The sequence below is a fragment of the Hesperophylax consimilis genome, chromosome 28 (assembly GCF_061612785.1).
Source record: "Hesperophylax consimilis isolate HC1 chromosome 28, BYU_Hcon_1.0, whole genome shotgun sequence".
In the NCBI taxonomy this organism is placed as follows: domain Eukaryota; kingdom Metazoa; phylum Arthropoda; class Insecta; order Trichoptera; family Limnephilidae; genus Hesperophylax; species Hesperophylax consimilis.
This window is the reverse complement of record NC_142863.1, coordinates 21,652,944-21,675,087: the sequence shown is the minus strand read 5'-3', so window position 1 is coordinate 21,675,087 and position 22,144 is coordinate 21,652,944. Positions and strand designations below refer to the sequence as shown.

General features: G+C 34.8%; 1 protein-coding gene across 3 annotated transcripts in view; it reads right to left on the bottom strand.

Moving 5' to 3' along the window:
- sona (sol narae metalloprotease) overlaps positions 1 to 8,152 on the bottom strand; it is a 253,113-nt gene extending 244,961 nt beyond the window's left edge. For all 3 annotated transcript variants that reach the window (XM_089648884.1, XM_089648883.1, XM_089648885.1), the window contains exon 1: positions 7,090 to 8,152. The gene's annotated coding sequence lies outside the window, so the exon portion shown is untranslated. The remainder of the gene's footprint in view (positions 1 to 7,089) is intronic.
- Positions 8,153 to 22,144: the final 13,992 nt, after the last annotated feature.

The following is a 22,144-nucleotide window of genomic DNA, read 5'->3' as shown; positions in this document are numbered from 1 at the left end:
CGAAACCATTGATTTTTTACGGGAAAAGTTTCCGGACCGTGTTATCTCTCGAAGAGGTGATCACAATTGGCCACCGAGATCTTGTGATTTAACACCTTGCGACTTCTTCCTTTGGGGCCACGTGAAAGAGAAGGTCTACGCCAACAGCCCAGCGTCGATTCAAGACCTCAAAGATGGAATTCCTGAGGCTATCGAGGACATAAGGCAGCCACTTTGCGATTTGGTTATGGAAAAGAAAAGGATACGGTCCTGTAGGCGTGGTCATGGTGGTTATTTGACTGATGTTATTTTTCACTATTAACGGCATACCTTCTTCTTTATAATGAAATAAACATTCGATCATTTGTATTAAAAAATTGCATTTTTCTTTGAATATCAAAATAACACCTCTTATTGGAAAACCCTGTATGTCTACGCGAAAGCCCCTAAAAAAAATGTTTTACACCAGAGAAATAACAAACGTGATTTTTTTTCAATTTTAGTCGAAATTTACGTAAACACTTTTTGTTTTCCAAAAATATATTAGAAAAGCCGTTTAATAAACCACCAAAATTAATCTTAGATACCTAAAATTAATTACGAAATCAAAATCAAATGTTTTATTGAAGTATGAATGTGACTGAATCAAAGAGAGTGTGCAAAGACAGAGATGTGTGGTGTTCCATCAGCTATGCATACCCCTGCAGAGAAATGGCATGATGGTTAGTTAATTAGAATAGGGGAAGTTTAGATGTTTTGGACATGCATAACGGAGGAACAAAGAAATGAGTGTAAGAAGAATATATGACGTGAAAGTGATGGACGAAGTTTTAATTTAAATGAAGCAAGAAGAAAGTATCAAGATAGACTCACATGTCGGTCCATCAGCTATGGAAGTACTTCTAGGGAATATAATACAATACGTTCAGTGGTTCAGTTGCTTTGTAAAATCGACTAGTTTGAAAACATAACTCGAGGAGTTCCTTCAACTTGTTGTGTGGCAGTTACATTTAATTTCGTGACGATAAGCGATGCTTCAGACACCTTTAGAGATAATAACATATCGGCATGTCATTCCTTCAACGCTTTGGCATGCAATCTTTGTCGTCAGAATGAACATCGTTCATTGGCTTCATAAAAACTCTGACATGAATAACGTTGACTATATCAAAAAATATAACACTTTTTGTAATCTTACAAGAGCCTTATCTACTCTCCAATGCCAGGAGCCAGTGAGACTATGTAATCTTTTTTTTTGTGTTTAATTTGTAGAACTCCATTTAATTATTCAGTTCAGCAAGTATTTTTTGGTTTTTTTGTTATTGTTACAGCTGTTTCGGCTTTCAAGACCATTTTCAACCTGTGGTTTAGCCACGTTTAGACGACTTATTAATATGATTCTATTTTACCCCCTCCCAATTTAAAATGATTTAGTACCGGTTAAACCAATTTACTGATAAAAATAATTGTGACAATAGATTTCAATAGACTTCAAAATACCCCACAGAATATGAAATCTATTGTCACAATTATTTTTATCAGTAAATTGGTTTAACCGGTAATAAATCATTTTAAATTTGCGAGGGGGTAAAATATAATCATATTAATAAGTCGTCTAAACGTGGCTAAACCACAGTTTGAAAATTGCCTTGAAAGCCGAAACATCTGTAACAATAACTTAACTTAATAATTATTTTATTAAATTTGATTTTAATTAAATTAAAAAATAAATGTAATCCTTGGTTGGGTGTGCTGTAAGTCTGAAGGGAGATGGAAAAAGAAGGAGATATTCAAAACCTGGTCACCAAACACGGCAAGTCCGTTTCTAGCAATGTTTCGAAAGCATAGCTAGAAACATTTCAAACATTATTTCAGTTCCCATTTGTAGTCAATATTTTGTAATAACATTTTAACTGTAAATTTTGTTTACACAGAATTGCCTCAATTTTATTTAATTCGGTGTCTCGATGTAGGAAGAGTTCGCACGAAATTTTGTGCATCATTTTTGTTGTCTTTTTTCCCACAAATTTCGTTACAGGAGCGGATTTTATGAGAAAGTGGACACAAAGTGTAACTTTGTATGCCATCGGTGAATTCAATTTGTAAGGGGAAACTTTTTTATTTTATTTATTTAATGGGGGAAAATTGATTTGTTTGATCTATTGTGAAACGTGAACGTTACGAATCGATGTTTGCGCATTTAAATATTATGTAAATGTTCTGTGAAATTATTTAAAATTGATTATATGCGAGTGTTGCCATAGTCATTATGTTTTAATATACTTTGACTTATCTTACTTACTCAATTTTACTGATCCGGTGGTATTGTGGCATACCCAATTGGGGTCTGTTGTATCATTTCATAGACCTTATACTAGGTACATTTTCTTTAAGGCTGCTTTATAAACTGGCCGTACTTAATTAAAGACTCAAAATAATATCTGATCAAAGATTTTATCTAAACAGTTTTCTTCTATTTGCTTACTAGCTAAATTCCCCGATGTTGCTCGCACTTTTCGCACGTTGCTCGAGTCTTTCAAAATCAGATATAAATAGTGACCGTCCTCTTGTTTTGAAGGTCAAGTGTGCAAAAATTTTATCAGTCTCGGAATATAACTGTAGATTTGTATAAAAATCAAATCCACGTCAGCAGCTCGCCACATACACTCTCCTTTATATAAATAGATATTAACTGCACACAGGAAGCCTTCAAGGACTAATTATTTCCCCCAGGGCCTATTTCATATGTTGGGATGCTATCCGAAGAAACTTTTTGGGAAAAAAAGAGTGAACATAAGTATTGAAGAGACCTGTTGTAGGTAAGAGGAATCAGTCCAACATATATTTCCGAACTGTTCTTATGTGACCAATGTCTACCATGTACATATATCAACCATGTACAAATATCAACCATGTACAAAGTCAACCATGTATAAATTTCGATAATGTACAAACATCAACCATGTACAAATATTAACCATGTACAAATGTCAACCAAGTACAAATGTCAACCATGTACAAAGTGAACCATATACAAATGTCAATCATGTACAATGTCAACCATGTACAAATGTTCGCTGGTGCCAAAGGGCCGCTTTTAGCAGAACTCTGATATTGTTTGTTTATTTGTAAATGTTTTTATGTATTTTGCAAAGTTTTTGGTCGTATTGGGTAGCCCAATGCATCTCTGTACAGTCTAAACTGTGGCAGCACGTAGGTCCCGCCGGAGAATGCAAAATCCACATAATTTAATAGCAATTATTGTTATTATCCGAGTTTGAATCTCGCCAATAACAAACACAAAATAACACGAGATTTTATACTAATTCGTATTACTAAGTCTCATTACGAGATACTGACGATTGTTGCATTTTGTGAGCAGCAGTTATTAATATGTATTAACAAATCAAATGGTTTTCGAATTTGAATTAATATTCATTAATGAAGAGTCCCAACTGTCAGTAGAAGTGTGAAGTGAGTAGTGAAGTGAGTAGTGGAATTGACATTCACAATTGACGTTTGTTTTGAGGCTTACAGGAGTGGGGGAAGGAAGGATACGTATAAGAGAAATGTTTGGAAGTACCTGGCTATCAGATCAGGTCATCAAACACAGCCTAAGCCATTTATATTCTTTATTTTTTTATTTATTTATTCATGTTCTCCATAAAGCGGTTATACATCATGAGAAGGATTATGAATGGTGGTCTTTCACAAGGGTGATACTGAAAGTAACTGGCACTCTGGAACGTGCCACAAATATACCACGTATTATTTTTATTGATAAAATTTTTGTGAAATAATATAAATTAATCAAAAGAAATTTACTTTTAAAATTAATATGAATAAAAATCAAATAACATATCTTAAAAAAAATGGCAATTAAAAATATAATTTGACAGTAAAAATTTTTATTACTTTCTTCAGAACTGACCGATGTTTTTAAGGATATTGAAATAAATATATTATTATAAATTACATTGCATTTCACATGGAAAAATATCAACCCGTAAATAACATAGTTTTTTTTTTACTACAATGCACCTATTTTAAAATGTCTTCCCAGGGATCGGAGTCAACCGCGTTATCGACCTTGCCTGATGCCGATCGTGTAGGATTGACATTTATTTCGTATATTAATTGCTGTAATTTCGTCCGATTTCAGAGAAATGCGTATATGTCCTCGTATGTGTACGCAATTGACACCAAAATTAAATGAATGCATTACCATTGACAACAAGTTTATCTGACGAGTTTCAGCTCGATCGGATGTCGGGAAGTGTGTTAAATTCCGCTTCTAATACATGCATTCATTCATTACCGTAAACAAAAGCGAAGGTGTTGAAGTACTTGGCTATACAGATGTGGTTAACGGAACAATCTTTTATTCGGAAATGTTTTCAATTTTACTAAAAGAAGTTACAGTGAAAGTAAACAAGTCTTTTATTTTGTTGATATTAAAAAGGGAGCTATATAAATTGGCCAAATATTACATATTTAGAATAGATCCAATATATCATACAGAGTTTCAGCGGCCGGGCGGAAAAAGCCGACGAGTCGTTCCGTGCAAAAGCCACTTGCTATTTCACTCTCGGATTTACCCCCCTAGACGCGCCTTAAGATGTTTCACATCACAAAATAAACAGAAAAATATTTTGACAACCCTTTTTAAATCTTTTGCAAAGCCAATTAAATTATAACACAAATTTCTTGAATGTTTTACAGAAAATTTTCAAGGATATCATTTCTTTATTTGATGATATTGTTGTAATAAGGCGAAGTACATCTATTTGTGCTGCTAATTTGGAAGAATCCAGAATCATCAACATGTTATTATCTGTTTATTGAAGACATCATCAATGACTAGACGTTAGACATGGCTTTAATCAAAATATCATTAAAAGTAAATCACCGTGGAGAAAATTCTCAAACGAGATAAACATAATACGATATGAAGTTGTATCTTTGGTGAAAAGGTACTAAATTAGAACTTAATATTATAGCAATGTGAAGATAAAATTTATTATAAAATATCTTTTTTGTTTGCTGATCAAATGACAAAAGTACAAAATAGACCTGTGAGAATTATACTGATGATATATAGATATAAAAAATAATATTAATGTTGAAGAAGTTAAATATCTTTTAATTTTATAAATGATTTACTTCAACACTTTATTTTTAATTTACAAAATAATTAATGGCACATTTATCAATTGATATTCTAAACCTGAAGCACAAACACACATATGAGACGAGGAAAATAAATTGAATAAGACTCCCCTTCAGAAAAAAAACCCACAGCCAAAAGTCGTTGATGTTCCAAGCTAATTACCAGAGGAAATAAATTTAGAAGAAAATGTAAGCAAATTTAAAATTAAATTACGAAATATATCATTGATTTACACTAAAAAATGTTTTTTTTTAAATAATATATTTGTAAGGATTGTTTTTGGACTTATGTAACTATGATGTATTTTTAAAACAACACACACACAAATAAATATATTCAGTAACAATTTTTTCTTTAAACTTTTTTGAAGGTCGTACCTATCAATGTACGAAACATGAAACAGAACAAGACACATAAAATAAAAAGATAAGGACCTCTTATCTTACCGGTACAGACTGTCCTGGAATTTACAAAAGAAGAGAAGGGTGACAACTATTATTAAAAATTGATGCCAACTAAATTAAATATATTCATTTTAGACTTGTAGAAAAATTCAATAGGTGTCCCATATACATAAAAATCGGAAATGTTTATCCGAGACACTATTTAGATTACAAAAAAATTCTTTAGATTATTGTAATAATGCCAAAAGATAGCAGCCAAAAATATTGTAAAAATTAGTTGAAGAAAATATTTTTAATTCTGAATTTGAAATATGAGATCGAAAAAAAGACGTAAAAAAAGATGTCACAGTGGCTAAATGGATTGATGCGTTTACCTTTGTTTTATTTTCTGTGTCTTGTTCTGTTTCAGATTTCATTTAAATTTGTTAAGAATTCATTCACACAGAAAACATTCACAGTATCAACTTCTCATTCCTATATTACGGTTCATATTATTAAAACACGATTTATGAATATTATTACGTAACTATATATGTTGTCCTTTCCTAAATAATAATAATAGTTTATATAAGTCCCATTTGCTAAAAACCGAATGTCACCCTATCTGTCCTTATTATCTACTTGTTTCTTCTTGGGAATAATGAATAACTAATAGTTAAAACCCATCTCGTAACTCATCAAATACATTTTTTTCTTTATTTTTGAAATATTTTGTGATTGTATGCAGTATTACTTTATGTTTGTGATAACTCTATGTTTGCTTCACTCAAATGTAAATTGTTAACCTCGATACAAGCTTAGCCCTAGTGAGGTTAATTTTTATGAGAAAAAACATGATTTACGTATAGTGAAATGCAATAAATAAAGAAATAATTTATAGAAATAAATAAAAGTTATAAATGATTTAACGACCCTCTCTTTACACTAGTAAATAAATTCATATAAAAATAGTATTTTGAAAAGTATGCAGATGTTTTTTTTCCATTATTTCTGGCTTTCACCCTTCAAGGGTGTTCTTAGCCATCATTTAAAATTATCGAGAAATAAAAGGTGAATTTAAATATTAATTTTATTTAAATAGGCAAATTTCAAAACTATAATGAAAATTGGAGTCGAGTTCAGACTTAGAAGAGATGAGATGTTGAATGGAGGGGAGGCAATTTTAGATAAGGCTTCTAGGATGCAAAATTCTATGATTCTCTATTTTCTTAAAAAAATATATATGCATAAAGCCTCATCGTAATGCACATCTCTTAGCCCATTGAATAGCGCACAAAAATATTTTAATTATTTTAAGGCGTTTAGCGAATTTAAATTAGAACTTATGATAATATATTGTTCTTTTGATGTATTGATGATATAGTTTAAATCTTCGGTTGAATCATTGATAGTTTATTAAATTTACAATGCAAAACCCGTGCAAGTACACTGCGTTCGTCTGTGAATTGTTCGATAGTAAATAATACTTCGGGCGAACGGTTTTTTCGCCAAAAATTGTCCAATATGTTGTTAAGCAAAACCCGTTTGGGGACTTACCTTCTTTGAGAGAACGGTGACCCTTCTGGTCCGGGAACAATCCAACCAACAGTTGGATAAGTGACTGTACTCAATCACTCCAGAAGAGAGTTCACTAACAGTTGTTTTAAAACACAGAAATAATATTGCAAAACAATCCCACTGAACAATGGCTAAAATGATTTCACTGAAGTAATAATAAGATTCGATTGTTTCGGTTGTAGATATTGCGATTCGGAGTATATCTAATACGAACGAGCGCAATCGGCCGACTCGGATTTTAAACTCGGCTCTGGCTGCATTGCAAAAGGTCAACGATTCCGCAACTGGCGAAAATTGCAGTTTTGGGTAACTGCTACTGTGTTTCTCCGCTGTTCGAGGTGGTGTTCGTGCAGCCGCGCTGGGCTATCGGACTGCGCGCTACTGACATGCTACTATACTGCACAAGTCGGGGGACTTATCGACTGCCAGCGAGAGACTGGCAGACTTAAGACTGGGGGCCACGGCTCTCGGAGCAACCTCGCCGTCCAACCAACTTCGCGGAGAAGGGGCACGGAAAAAAGTCTATCGTAATACCAGCGCTGTTACGCGGTCGATCATCGGTTGTCACGCGCGGCAGTTGCGACAATTTGTCTCTCCCGTGGTCTCTTGGCTCCGGCGAGAAAACGAAAGTGCAGATTGAAACCGAAAGCCTTCTCTCCTCCTCGCGGTAATGGTCACGAAGCGACCGCGGCGTGCATGAGCCCGTTATGAACAGCGATCAGATTCAATATAATGTAACGCGGTTCTCTTACGCAACGATCTCCGTAACTCGAGACTCCGTTATTTAGGAAGTAAGGCACTTTCGTTTTGGTTTTACTGTCGGCACCTCCGTCCGGAGTACAATCAGTCAATCCAGCGAGTGTCAGTGTATCTAGAAACCCAGCGTTTGACACAAGCGTCGCAAAATGTCAGAGATGCGAAATCAATCCGACAGAATATCGTCGACTTGTGGTCCTGGGAAAGCGTGGTGACAGTTTCCGCGGTGACGAGCAAGGGAGCAGAGAGCTGGCTGGGAGCGCCGGCTGATGTACCTTTGCGCTCGCTTTCCGGCGACAGACTGGCTCTGCAAGCACTCCTCTCGCTTATTTAACACCTCGGAAATCGCCAGCACACGGAGGTCCACCAAAGATGTCAACTCTACCGCAAACGGCAAAAAAAAACAACCACGAAGTAAAAAAACTAACAAAAACAAAACAAAAACGATTAATTACAACCGACTTCGCGATTATGAGCCCGGGTTAGATCAAAGATAACACGAAATCGTCTGAACAAATAATACCCAATTCGCGACTCTTTAAAGCGAAATCGTTTGTTTTTGATGAGCAAATTTAAAGAACACGCGTTTTTTTCTGACAACTCATCAGCGAATCAGCAAAAAAACGTGCCATTCCCTTCCTAAATCACCGTGTCGTATCGAGTGATTGTCCACTTTTGCTGAGCGCAGGTGATTATTTAAACACCTCCAAAACGTGACATTTTCGCCGACTCCTGTGTCTTCGTCCAAACACCAAATTGATCGACCGAAAAGACACTTTTCCGGTTTTTCTGCTTACTAATTTTGAACAAAACAGACGTGTTCTAAAGCGTACATTATTACGTGACATTTGAGACCTGTCCCGAACCTTTGAAACAGCGAACAAATTACTTGTTTTGAACGAAATATACTAATTATTATTGGTAAATAACCTCACACGATTTCCTTAACGTCAACTAAAGACTAAATTGACTATCCTAACACTTGTAGCGTTAACATTGTTTAAATTGCCTTAATTTTAACGATTATGTTTCGTTTTTTGGAGTGGATTTTGTAAGCGACGTGTTAAGTTAGACAGTAAATGCAAATTAAGTTACTTGAAGAGTTGAATGAACTGAAAAATACGCCGAAAGTAGATACTTGAAGGATTATTGAAGAGTCCAAATAAGGAAGTATATGGTATGCTGACATAATGATGAAGGTTTTGTTTTTTCCCCGCCCTCAACTCTACTAACACTTCAAATCTCTTTAATCATCAAACTCGAGTCAATATTCACCCTTTTTTATGTGAATACCGCTCAAGAGACTCAACTGCTCCCAGTTGTCCGGAGCCAGTTGGACCACGGCAATCCCAATCGGGGTATGTTGTGAGACTGAAGGTAGTCGGGAGGGGAAGGAGATGGGGAAGATGAAGGTGGGGGTACTGTACCTGGCTATTCATATCTGGTCACCAAACACGGCCAAAGCTATTTCAAACAACGCTTAAATTCTGAATGGTGGTCTTACACCAGGGCGATACTAAGAGTATATTTCATTCTGCAACGTGCCGAAAGAATAATAATAAATAGTGAAATAAAAATAATTCATACAACAAATTTTACTTGCGCACGCCAGGGTTTAAACCCGCGACCTTCGGCTTGCTAGTTAAGAGCCTTTCCCCTCGACCACGGAGGCCGTCAGTTAAAAGATTTAAAATGATTAAGGTTGCGTTGTTTCACAAAATTTTAACAATTCATCATATTTAAACATTCATTTTAGGGTTTTGTGAAATTCCTATTAAGGTTCTGTTATTATATACTGAAATTATAACAGAACTTTAAGAAATATTTCACAGAACTTAAAAATTAACTTTGAAATTTGAAGAATTGTACGAATTCTCTGAAACAACCCGTCTTAAATCTTTAATACTTTTTTACAGTAAATTCTGTGATTATTTGCAAGATGCTCTTTCATTTACTCGTATAAGAATAATAATTAATTATTTATTCATTCAATTACGCCCGTCGGGTTTTAACATAACACAAGTATAAATTATTTACATTAGAGTTAATTCAAAATTAACATAATAATTAATAATAAAATAAATAATCATATTTTTATAGCATCAAAAGAATATAAAAATATGATGCGAATAAGAACAAAATGAATTATTAATGTAATATACACATATACAAAATAGAGAGAAGAGAGATAAAAGATATTAATGTAAATAATGGAGTAAATAACAAAAATCAACATCAAATAAATGCAGTTAAATATTTACATAAAAAGTAAGTTACAGATTATACAGCTTGGGACAAAAGTAATCACACGATATTCTTTTGCTGTATTTTTTATGATAAATTTTGGTACTGCTTGTGAAATTTGTTTACATGAATCTAAACCGATTCATGTCTTATTGATTGGTATTTTGCGTTCGTTTACTTCACAAATATCAAAACCGAATTGACATTTGGCGCCATTTGCAAAAGTTATAGCGTTTTCCAATAGAGTGATTACTTTTGTCCCTCCCTGGATAATATAATAATGTTACAAAATTCATAATGAAAATTTTAGTATGAAAGAAATCAAAATATTAACGAAACTTCATTTATTTCCCAGCCTATGTATCCTTTAGACAGGGAAATTAATAATAAAAAATTAGATGAATGAACAAAGAACAACTCGGGAATTCTCGTGTTACGATTTGGTACTAGGAACGTTAGTAGCTTACTAAGTCAGGTGTATCCATTAAGCCATTAACCAATTTCAATAAAATTACGGAGTCGCTATTGGTTCTACTGCAAGATAAGTTGGTTAAATTCATTAATTTCATTAAATTACCAACATTAATTTGGTATGGATAATTTAAAATTGATGATCCTTAAAAATTTATGTTGAACTCTCTCATTTTTTTATTTGATGTGCTTTTTATAGTAATTTTAAATTATTTCTTACCAAAGCAGTGAAGAAAATCTTAAAATAATAGAGTGACATACAATATTTTACTGTTCTTAAAATAAATCCCAAACACTTCATAACGTTATTAGTTACTACTTTGATGTGTGAGACAAATGTTAAATTTTCATCAATTAAGATACCTAGATCTTTGATATGAGACATCTTTTTAAGAGTCTTTTTCTTTTTAAGAACATCGTTGATGCAATAATGACAAATAATTAGCAATAACTAATTAATAATAATTCCCGTCGGCGGCGTTCATTTTTACTCGGGAAATATTTTCAATTTGTATTTATATTTCAGGCGACTAATTATTGCTTATAATAATTTGTTATCCTTTGTGCTATGCTTAAAATACCTGTTCTTATAAACATTAGTTTATCATTACAAAAAAATAATTCTAGAGAATGATATAAATTTACATTTATTAATATTTAAAAAGAGTTCAATATAACCACAACTCCTGTAAGCGATCATGATTACATTGAAGCATATTAGAATCAATGATGGGGATAATCGTTTTGAAAATCTTGAGCTCATCGGCAAACAAGAGTATGTTTATTTCTTCAAATATCTTCATAACATCGTTGATAAATATTAAAAATTAGACAGTGTCTCTCGGTCATTACTTGAGACAATACACTATGTTAATTAGTCTACTAACTATTATTCCGCATAATTAATATCACGGAAAAATCACAACTTCAAAGGGCTTAGATATTACAATGGTTACAATAAATCATTTTCGTGAAACCATAAAAATTTTAGGTGAGTTCAAAATAATAGATTAGCATAGGGGATATACAGGGCTGGCCCTAGGTTGGCGCAAATGGAGCAAACCGCTCCGGGCGTCAAATTGCCAAGGCGCTGATAATATTTAACACCTTCGTCATTGAGATTTTTAATTTCATAAAAACGGCGCTTTACAAAAATACAAATCATGCGAATATTATTAATTATTGTTTTGACAGTGGACTTCACAATTTTACTCGTGCAGTCCCTAAGGAAATAGTATAATTTATTACTACTGACCTCACAGAGGTGTCTACAGCGAAATGACAAAAATACACACACGTGAATTTCACGTACCATTATTACACTCCCAGAATTAAAAGAGACAATTTATTTTTATTTTTTATATTAACTCCACACAGGAGGCCCTGAAGAAAATAATTTCCCTCAGGGCCTATTTCATCTTTGGGGATGCTGTGTGGAGGGTCTTTTTGTGGAGAGGAAGGTGTGAACATGGGTTTTGAAGAGTCCCATGTTGTAGGAGGGAGGAAACACAGAGGCCGGCAGTTCGTTCCACAGCCGAGCTGTTGAACTTAAGAACGAATCGTAGAAGCGACCCGTTCTCATGTGACAAATGTCAACCGTGTACAAATGTTGGGCGCGCGTTTGGCGTGTATCCCGACTACGCACCGGTGCCGAAGGGATCAATGACGCTAGTTGCTCAGAGCATCTTCCATTGTAATACCGATAGAACAAGGACAGCATACCTCCCTGACGCCTGTGCTCTAAAGATTGCATTCCGTCTGTTAAGATTGGGGAATCTATCAAACGGACCGCCCGTTTTTGCACAGAGTCAAGGGTTTTTTTCAGGTATTTAGGGGCTCCGGACCAGAGATGGCTGCCAAATTCGACAGTAGGGCGCACTTGATAATAATCACAATAATAATTACATCAGCTAGAATTACACACGTAAAAAAACTTAATATAACTTTTCGTTTATTTTCTTTTTATTATTTTTTTACATGAACCCCACACAGAAGGTTTTGATAAAAATAATTTTCTTTGAGCCTATTTCATCTTTGGGGATGTTGTTTTGAGAGTATTTTTAAAGAAATGAACGGGAGAATGTTCTGGGAACAAACATATATGAGGGATGGGTAGGAATCTGGGGGTAAGTGTGTCCAGAAGTGACTCCCGCAGCGATGCAAGACGATGGATCGAGAGAGACCAGCTGGTGAGGTTAAAGCGTCTCCCCAAACCGACCTCTTACGATCTGACCCGGAAAAACCTCACCCAATAATCCAGGGCACCCCTGATAAGTCACCAAGTGTAGGGGATCACTTGGGGTGACCTATGGCAGGTGTTATCCAAAAAATGGTTCCCAGTGCGGCGGGCCAATTATTACTATTTTGTAATTTCAGGACATGTTATTTACGTAGATGAAAAAATCTTAATGTGTAATTTTGTCCGTGTGTAATTCTGTCAGTGTAATGTCGTTACCTACGTTCAATTCATGCTTGTGTAATTTAGTCCAGATAGGGTTAACAGCCAGTGTCTTTATGATATTTCTTGAATGCATTTATTATTAACAATATTTGCCTCGCTGAGTGCTTTGACCACAAAGCGCTACTATTATTTTTTATGTAAATAACAGGACAATAACGAATACCCAGAAGCCTAATGGATGGTTGTTTATAATGTTTACAATAAATACTTTGCAAGGAAATGTTGGCAAATGCATACATATTTACCTAGTTTTGTCATATTTATATAAACCTAGTAAGCAGTGAAATCTTTGTCTGAAGATAATATAATACCATTATTACTAATTAAATTAGTTAAAAACGTTTTAACTACCCCGCAGCCAAGTGGGGGAGTAGGTAGTACCCAAAATTACTATCCTCCTTATATTAACTTAAATACTTGACATCATTTTATAATTGGGTGTATTCCTGCGCAAATATATAAGTTACCATTAATAATTTACTGAATAATTGGAATTTATTTATTTTAAAAGCCCGTAAGACAGAAAATGTATATGGTCGTCGGAAGACCTACTTGGTTATAGACATTTTGTTTAGCATCTTGGCCTGTCAAGAGTTAACTACTTACATTTACTAAACTAACTGCAATATACTTACTACAGCACGTAATACACGTACCATATTATCATTTTATTAATGTCTTATAAACAACCACAATAATGTACTGTACACTCCTCTTTCAACCACAAGCTAACGCTTCCATGGAAGAGTAGTATTCAAACCTTATGATATGTAGAAACCTAATGTAAATTAATTAATTATTTCTTTAAAATATATACATATTAAATATTTAAAAAAAACATTTGTTTATTTGAAAACCGCACAAGAATTTCAACTTCCACAAGAATCCCCAACTAGGCGATGTTGTGATGCTGAAGAAATTAGAAAAATGAAGTAGTTTAATAGTTTATAGTCTAGTTCGGATTGAAACTTGCGATCACACATAAAGATAGTTGCCAATAAAAATGTGCGGTGAGAAAAATGAAGGCAATGTCGGTAGTTCTTATTCGAAGTATGATACAGTTAAATATGACCGAAGGAGATAGGGTCCCATTAGCTCAGTCGGTAGAGCGGTGCCTCGGCAAGGCAAGGGTTATTAGTTCGAGTGCTAGATGTGACCGAATCTGTTTGTGATTTTTCTTTTTCAGATTTTCGTTTAAGAATCTTACAATAAAAGATATAAATTTGTTTTAGACCACTTTAATTTTAATTGCACTCTACCGATTTCGGTAGCACCGGGAGAATATTAGAACTCAGTTCCTGAGGAAGGAAGGATCCTTCCGAAATCGGTAGAGTGCAATTAAAATTAAAGTGGTCTAAAACAAATTTATATCTTTTATTGTAAATTATGACGAGCCACAAAGTAAATGCTTATTACAAATATGTTGAATATTACAATTTGAGATTTTACTGACAAAGTTATTCCAAAAAATAAAAATCGAATAAAAGTTTTTTACAACGCTAATGAGTTTTAAATAATAAACACAATCGTTTAGAAGTAAAATTATTGTGAAGAAAGTATTAATTAAGAGTTTTTGTTTTTGTTTTAGGCAATTCACCCTAAAATAAAATTAAAATTAAAAACATATGTGGGTATTTTTATTATTATAGCGTTTTAGCGAGCTAATATATTTTTTTAATAAATTTCAATGCATTTCTCATTTTCTTTGCAGGGCGCAACTTTTGAGACGCAATGCGTTTCTGAATTCAAAATTTGAAAAAATCGACACACCTTATTGTAGATAGGTAGGTACTTTTCTAAATTTCAAACATTATCCTATTTTATATTCCACAAACGCGTTACTAATCTAAAATTTGACAGTAAGTTTTCTGTACTGACCCGCATGGCTTCGTTTCAAGGATCTATTTTATCATTAATATTTCGCTCCGTGATCATGCTTGACAAATAACATAATTTACCGAGGAGGTCAAAGATACAAAAAATGGTAATACCGTTGGGAAATGTTAACAAATAGGTTTGACTGTTGCACGTAATTGATCTTAAATCGAAACATTTCAATTAGAAAAAATATTTCATTTTCACTTAACCCTTTAACAGCCGCGCAACGAAATATCGTTGTTTGTTTAAACGAAATAAAACTCTTTCGGAACGTGCTATACTTTGGTTTCATTTATCGCTATATCGTTTTTTTATTTACTCGGAAATGTCAAGAAAGACGGTTGTTGTGTTTTATTAAATGCAGCAAAATTTCTTTAGAAATCAAAATATTTTGGTTTAATTCAACGAAATATCGTTGTTTGATGATTGGGAAATGTTAAGGACAGTGGTTGTGTGTTCATGCCTTTGAAATAATTGAGTATTTTTTAGATAAGTCTTTTTATAAGCCCAGAAAAAAAATAATGTAAAGGCCTATGAAAACTGCTTTAAAGTTCAAAATCTCCTACTTACAAACCCATTTTCGGTCATGATTTTACTGTCAAATGTGGCAAATTAAGTTATTTATAAAATGATCGAAAAAAAAATAAATATTTATGCGTGAAAATCCACAAAATAAAATAAAAGGAACTTTTTGGCCATGTTTTTTTCTTGCATAAATCAAAACAGACGGATGGTGTTAAGCGGGAATTTAAACCTTATCGCCATCTACGTAAGGGTTGTTATTGATAACGGCTCTATTTAAAATGTTACACGACGTAGTGCATCGCCTTAATTTAAAAGCAGAAAAACTCCTGTTGAACGTGGTTTCATTTCATCAATCAAAACTTTAAATTTATCTAAAAACTTAAGACACGAGGATACCAATAACATGTTTCCTTGTAATTTCTCATTTGTGGTAGGTACATTGAATTATTACCGGTTGACATGGTAAAATGACTGTTTGTGTATATGTTATGTTTTTAGGTATCAAAAGTGGTGGTATAAAGAAAAAAACGATATGCATGCGAATTGAACAAGTTTATATCGTTGCCAAGATCTTTTTAAATGTGTTCGGTATGTTAACTAATTTTCATTTATTTGAATAGAGAAATGCGATAGTAACTCTCTCGGCAACGCTAGGAGCCATCTTGGAAGTGAAAGGAAATTTTGAAATTTGGTAACGGGAGGGTTAATTTTTTATGTGAATAACGCACAAGGGTTCCAACCGTCCGGGCTAGTGGGACTATGGCATCCCAAATTTAGAGTATGATGAAGAAGGGAAGGAGAATTTTTGAGATTTCTCTACATGAGGGAGTATGGCTACTACCCGTGGCTCTATCCCACTGACTTTCTTTTGGGTATGCTCGGAATGAACTATCTACGGGTCAGGAGAGATGTGCGCATTGCTACACATTTCTTTAGACTGATTCGTGGATGGTTTGAAAACTCGCTCATCATGGAGAGCATTCATTTCTATGTTCTCGATGGTTCTCTACGTCACCGACAACATAGACTATTTTATCTCCCGGCCTGCAGAACTAACTTGCCAATGGTCATGCCTGTGTGGAGAGCAATCTTGCTGTTGAACAGAATCAATTCGGATATCGACATGTTTTGCATCAATGAAGCTTCTTTTAAAAGGCAAGCTCTATTATCACTGGTATAGTTGATATCTTCTTCTTCTTCTTCGATGGCGCTACAGCCCATATCGAGCTTTGGCCTCCTGCAACAGTCGCCTCCAACTCCTCCTGTCCTCAGCGGCTGACTTCCAGTTTGTCACCTGGAGAAGCTGTGCTGCATCCCCTCTTACCTCATCTTCCCACCTCAGTCTGGGTCTTCCCACTTTTCTCTTTCCACCTGGGTGATCAGTCAGAATTCTTTTTGGGACGCGTGTATCCGGCATTCTCTGTACATGACCAGCCCATCTCAGCCTGAGGAGTCTCATGTGTGCAGAGATGCTAGGGGCCTTATATATATCGTACAATTCTCTATTGTGCCGGATACGCCACTGTTCGTCCTCTTTCACCGGTCCACATATTCTTCTCAGCACCTTTCTTTCAAAAGTATCCAGCATTTCAGCCATCTTTACTGTCAGTGTCAGCGCCTCACATCCATATGCCAATACAGTTCTTACAATGGTCTTATATATGGTTATTTTGGTTTTTCTGTGGACACTACGTGACTTAAACACTGGCACCAAAGAGAAGTATGTTTTGTTGGCTGCTGTGATTCTTCTTCTGATTTCTGCTGGATCCTCATTGTTCTCTGTCAGGCTGGAGCCCAGGTAGGTGAATTGATCGACCACTTCGTATGAGTAGTTGTCTTTAAATAGTGCACTACTTCTTCTTCTGTGCGAAGGGTTCCTGTTCTGTACCATCATTTTTGTTTTGTCAACATTAACTCGCAGTCCTACTTCCCGCGCCGCTATTTCTAAAGGGTCGAAGACCTCCTTAATGGCTGAAATTGATCTTCCGACAATGTTGATGTCATCCGCATATCCGACAACTTGACTGCTCTTGAAACAAATATTGGAGCCAGTGTCTATTAGTGTTTTTCGTATTACATGTTCGAGCACAATGTTGAAGAGAGTGGGAGCCAGACTGTCCCCCTGTTTAAGTCCCTGTGATACTGTAAATTCTTCCGACAATTCTCCGTCTATTTTGACCTGACATCTTGAGTCTGACATTGTGGCTTTTATAGTTGATATACACACTGTAAATATTAATCTTAGAATTCTTATTATAAAAATATTTTAAAAACGCATTGAAATTAACAATTTTATAATGTTTTTGAAATTAATAAACAAATTGAATTGAATTGAATTGAATTGAGATGAGGATCGTCATCCTTCTCTGATGGTACCTATTCAGATCACGACAAGTAACATAATTAATTTGGAAAGGGGGTTTGGGTACCGTCGCCCTGGAACCATTTATTGGATAATCAACACCTCTGCCATGAGTCACCCCAAGTGGTTTACTACGTTTGGTAATTTAGCAGGGGTGCCCATGTGAGGTGTGTTCGGGATGCGCCTGCCCACCATCTATTTGACGTGCCAGATCGGGAGAGGCTGGTTTGAGGAGACCCTTTGATCTCTCCAACTGGTCCCTGGACCCATCGCTTTGCGCCGCAGTGGGAGGGATATATTCATACGTCCGTCACTCCTGTACACGCTTAATCTTAGATTCCTACTCAACCCTCATACCCTTTACCATCCCAGAACTTTCTCTCCTTCCTTTCCTTTAAAAAAGACCCCCCACACAACATCCCAAAAGATGATATAGGCCTTAAGGGAAATTAATTACATCGGGACCTTCTTTGTGAGGTTGATGAAAAAAAAATGCAACTATTAAACCTAAAAATCTAAAAGATTCGTCATATCAAGTACAATCCTCACCTGGTTTGCCCTGACTAATTCTTATTTACAATTCGTCTTATTTGATATATTGATCATTCAATCATCCAACGAAATTTCAAAAACTACCAAAACAGACAAATACTCATTTATTTACCTATTGGAAATCATTCAACGTCTTTTAACTCATGGCCAGGAAGAGCAAAACGTTTCCATAAACAAATATACAATATTTATTAAAGGCCTCACAGAGAAGCTTCTAGAAAAAAAACGCGAGATTACAAAAGATTTCTGAGTCGTTTAGCACCTGTGGTAAAAATACATCTTTACTGTTAGATTAACTTGATTTAAAAAAAAAATTCAATGTGCAAAAGTAGCCATACATTATATTTAAAATCAACGAATCAAATTGTAAGATTGAAAAAAACTTGTATCCACGCCACATCTGTCAAATTGGCTTAAGGGACTTAATTTAGTGCCATTAGGAATTCATTGAACCCGTAATAATTTTTGAATTACGGGTTTTATGTATATATTTCGAGGTTCGCGATTAATGATTGCCCCATCTTCATGATTTATGACCCCCGATGCAAACGCATCGAAAGTTTCTTCGTGTTTAGGTTTTTTATGTAAAACTTTTTTGAAAGGTCTTTATTTATAATCGGTCCTCGGAGGGTTTGGACCCGAGCTCAGGGATATCAAATCCCTTGATTCTTAAAGTTTAAAGTGACCGTAATAACTATATTAAAGTTTTCCACATTTAACCTGATGCGTTTCTTTTTGTCGAGAGAAAATGTCTCATTCAATATTTTTACAGTGGAATAACTTTTCCTACCGGCTGCGCCAGTTGTTATATCTGCCTTTACTTATACAGACTACGGGTGTTGGGAACTCTTTACATTAGTAAAAGGTTCTTAATATAATTGCGTTTATTTACGTTACAATAAAAGGTCTGGCTAACTACACTGTTTGTTACCCGAGGATAGGTAAATCTCTATCTGCCCCAGAAGCTTGCTCTCCGATAATAATATTGTCTCGTACCTACTAGTACCTGTTATACCCTAGCGACATCTGACGGACTCTGGCGTAGGCTTTATGTCTACCGCCATCTATCGATTAACAACTCAACCTAATTACCATACATCACATTTAGTAAAAACTAAAATGGTAATATTTAATCAATAAAGACAATATTAACTACAGTCTTGTATAGGGCTAGCAGATTCGTCAATAGTAACCAGTTGCTAACCCTATTTAAATCTCTGAAATTGCTGAAACACCTCTGGGCTGGAGCCCCACAATGCTTATAATTAACAATCCATGTTAACAGACCGATTGTCATCTCTAATTCACAGACGCAATGTGGGCATGCTGAGTCTGTTCTAAAGGTATTTTAATGGAGTCTGCTCTAAGAAGCTAGCAGCATTGCCCCCGGTGCACCGGTGCACGTGCGTAAAAATCGACGTACACGTTCACAGTTGGTGTCGGCTTCATAAAAACGGGCCGCTTCTTCGACTTCTTTTTGCTGTTTTTTAGTGGAATAGCTTGAGTAAAATTTCAAATTTTAAATTTAAGCAACAGAAAAAAATAGTAGGAAAAAACACGTTCTAAGATGCGCCCGAATCTTATCCCGTCTTTTATGTTTTACTCTTCTCTGTCGTGGTTAACAATTAACCCTTTTGGCCTCGGCAATTTTTCGGTTCAATAAACCAAAATGTTTATGAATAATGTTTCGTTAATGGATTTGTTTTGATGACAAAAGGTTTTTGTTTTGTTTTAGTGTTTTCTTTATCGTTAAGTGTGGTGAGGCACATTAGCACAGTCTAGGTCTGAGTCTACTAGCCTTTTGTGTGTTTTTTCTTGTCTTGTTTGGTGGAAAGGCGTTCATATTCGTGGGAACAGGAGTACTGCAAATCCTTAAAAACTCCTTTCTGCAGGCGGAAGATTGATTTAACTGACTCATATTTTTATGAACAGTTGAATATACGATATGATTTGAGATTTTCACAGCCTAAAGTATTATAGTAATTTATTTTGGGGGTATTATGCCGTGTTGCGCTACCTTCTTTTTTAGCCAACGTTTCAGACAGCTTTGCAGATAAGATCAGATTACACATCTGCCCGGATGATGGAAACTGCAATGCTGTCCGAAACGTTGGCTAAAGAAGGAGGTAACGCAACATGGCATAATACCCCAAAAACGAATTACTATAAATTAAATACACATCCAAAGTCCTTACTGCTTAATTAATTTGTTTTAATATATAATATAATTTTAATATATAATTGACATCAGTCGCTCAGATCAGGGACTTAGGTGTTATATTTGATGAAAAGTTAACATTCACTCTGCATATAAATGATATAACAAAGAGAGCTATAAAAATGCTTGGTTTCATATGCAGAACGGCGAGTGGTATCAAGTCACTTAAATTTTTGAAAACATTGTACACTTCTTTAGTAAGAAGCCAGGTAGAGTATAATTCGCCTGTTTGGTCCCCATGGTATAAAACGCATTCTGACAATATTGAAAGGGTACAGCACAAATTTCTTAGATTTATTAACTTTATACTGAATATTCCAATTCAAAATATTAACTATGTTCTTTTGATGAAACAACTTAACTTAATAGCGCTATCAGATAGGCGGATCATCTCTGACCTTGTACTTTTAAATAAAATTATTAATAATTCCATTGACAACCCTGAAATTCTCGCCAAAATTAAATTTTACGTACCGACTAGAAATACGAGGCAAAGTGCAACATTTTTCTGTGACAATTTTAAAACCAACTATGAAGCTCATACACTTTTGTTTTTATATGTATATGTTCCTTAATACATATTTAGCTTTCTGTCATCCACACTATTAATTTGAATTTACCTTAATTTAATCAAAAATCATAATTTATTGTAAACTATGTAACACAACTGTATTACTGTTAACTACTTTTGTAAAAGCCCATTAGGGCGTAAATAAATAAATAAATATACTTCTATTTGCACTTGCCACTTGCATTTTAATCACATTTTGTAATACTTTAGAAAATGTATTTTATTGTAAGTAGGTATGTTAAAAGTGTAAATTAGGAAAAGCAGTGGCCCCAAAACAGATCCTTGTGGAACACCTAAATTAAGTTGGTATTCTTCAGCAGTGACGTCACAAAATCATTATTTATAAGATGGTTTCTTAATAATTAAGAACTACTTAAGTATGATTTAAGATTTTCACGGCCAAAAGTATTTTTGTTATTTGTTTTTGGGGTGTTATGCCGTGTTGCGCTAACTCCTTCTTTTAGCCAACGTTTAGGACAACGTTACAGTGTCCATCATTAGGGTAGATGTGTAATTGATAACGATAATGCTTGTAACGTGTGATGTTTTGAATATCCACAAAAATAAACGATAAATAATAAACGAACGTGCTCAAAAAAATTTTTTGTTTAGACAACGACGGAAGATTTATTGACAGACAGGCCTGGAGTAAACAGATTCCCACGGGAAAGGAGAGACCGGAGGGAAAGTCGAGTTTTGAACTTGGGTGCGGGGCTGTCACCCCGAGAAATGGATACAAATCAGAAGTGTTGTTTGAAATTACAGTTAATTATTGAATTCAAATGGTATTAGAGAATATTGCGGAATATTGAATTAAAGTGAGAGATTATTGATCCGGTGTTTGTGTGAAGTGAAAGTGGTTCGACTCAATGAGAAACAATTAATAATAATGACAATAATAATAATTGGATAATTTGTAGAGCGCCGTTTTGTAAAAACCCACCTCAGGGGCGCCAGGTGTTGTGCAATCGCGATTGTGTTATAAAGTTGTGTTGA